This window comes from Castor canadensis, chromosome 11 (assembly GCF_047511655.1).
Source record: "Castor canadensis chromosome 11, mCasCan1.hap1v2, whole genome shotgun sequence".
Classification (NCBI taxonomy): Eukaryota; Metazoa; Chordata; class Mammalia; order Rodentia; family Castoridae; genus Castor; species Castor canadensis.
In genome coordinates, this window is record NC_133396.1 from 106,640,812 (window position 1) to 106,642,946 (window position 2,135).

Here is a 2,135-nt window from a genome sequence, read left to right on the forward strand (position 1 = left end):
CCACTTTGTTCTCAGAACAGAGATAAGGTGGAGAATTCAGCTCCTCCCTTCAGCCCAGAGCTCCATGGTTAGTGCAGGAAATCTCAATGGCCGACTGCTTTCCGAGTGGAGACAACAGTCTGCAGTCCATAACTTTATCAGCAGCTACTTCCCTTGCACCCCAGGGGGTGGCGACAGAGGATCACTGCAGCTGCCTGTCTGTCTAACCTGAGTGCTCAATTTTCTCTTGTAAGACAGGAGGGTGGTATATCAAGTTTTTCACTTTCGTGTGGTGTGTGTGTGTGTGTGTGTGTGTGTGTGGTGATGGTGCTCAAACCCAGGACCTTGTACATTTGAGGCAAGTATGCCACCACTGAGACACACACATACACACATACACAGAGCCATGTATCATCTTTCTGGCTGAAGGATTTTTTTTAAGTCTCAACTTAAATGATGCTCCATCTTTGGGGGGCAGAAATATGACTGTTGTGTCCTGTCTGGGTCACGATCACTGTGAAATAGGAATGTAGAACATTGCAGTTTAATCATTTCTGGAAAGTCAGAGACAGGACCATCTGCTGAGGGTAGGGTAGGAGGAATTGGGAAAGAGTTGAAGAGAGAGGAGAAAGAAGTAACTAGAAGCTGGTGGCACAGCTCAAGTAAGTGGTAGGGTACCTGCTTAGCAAGTGGGAAGCCATGAGTTCAAACCCCAGTACCATCAAAAAGAAAAAAGAAAGTAACTAGAGCTACACAGCATTACCTCACTGAAAATTCACAATCAGGCCTTCGCTCATTCATTCATTCAAGGGTAATGCCCTGAGAAACAAGGGACAGCTGGGACATCAAACTTGGTATTCACAGCCAGGAAAGTCCAAGGAACCAGAAGACACTAAAACCCAAATTGTCCAAGTTCACACCGAGCTCATTCAGGGAGGGAATTAGGGGATCAAAGGATGCTCGCAGAAGGGAAGGGAGAAGGTAGTCTGAGTGGAAGGAGACTCATAGGAGGGGTGGTGTTTATGCAAGGAGGAAGTGGCAATGACAGTGAACAGGGCTGGCCATGCCTCTTAGCAGAATCAGCCAGCTGAGGAGGAGGCACGGGCGAGAACGTTCTCTCCATGGCTGACAAGTCCTGGTCTGTCCTCAAAAACCTCACTGTAGGTCAGCAGTGGGAGGCAGCGTGGGGACAGGAAGCACAGGCAGGACTGAGGGCCTGTCTTGGGAAGAGGGGACATCCGCTTTTGGGTCAGGGTGAAAGCTAGCAGGGACAAAGCTAAAGGCCTATCCAATCTCAAGGGATTAAGCCCTGCTTCTGTGTCTCAGGAGGCAGGACAGAGGCCAGAGGCCACTTGCTGCCTGAGGCTCAGAGTTCCAGGCAGACCCAGAGAAGGACTGGTGTGTCTGGCCAGGCTCTCCCACTATGGTATGAGGCCTGTGAGCCTGCAGCTGTGAGGAGGCTACAGCACTCTCCTGTCCTATTTCTTCTGGTGGGACCATCTCATCAGATCTTCCTGCCTTCCCTCTGAGCTTAGCACCTGCTTGGAGCTCTACTTCTGAGAAGAAAGAAGAGAAGGATTGCCCCATGACAGAACAGACTGATGAGGACAGAAGGGAAACCAGTCTAGGGACTGAATCAGATTGTTATCCAACAGCAGCAGAGTGCTTCTTCTCCCTTCCTCCACCACTCCCCAGCCCCAGCTGCCCCAGGACCCAGGCTTCTCTCATGCCTTTCCCCAGAAGAAAGTGCACCTTATCCAGCAACATGTCCTGCAGAGACATGGTCTGTAATATCTGGGCTTTTGATACTCACTTGGAAAGTCAGGAGGCTGTGAAGCTACAAAGCTGATGTCATCAGAAAAGACATGGGGGAGAAAGGTGTTAAAGAGAAAACACCTTAAAACATTTACCTGGTACTTTTCTTCCACCCCTCTGGCATGTGTTAGGAATAAGCTGTCCTGTGTTTGGAACAGCAGTGGGTTCAAGGTCCTAAGCACCAGCCACAGGCTTGAACACAAAGTCCCCGAGCCCTGCCTCAGCGCCACCCACATGCAAATGGAGGAGGCACTCCTCTACTCACTCATTCCATTTACCAGTTTCTGTCTACTTTTACCATCAGTCTTGGTTAAACACCAGAAAAGAGACAAATTACACAC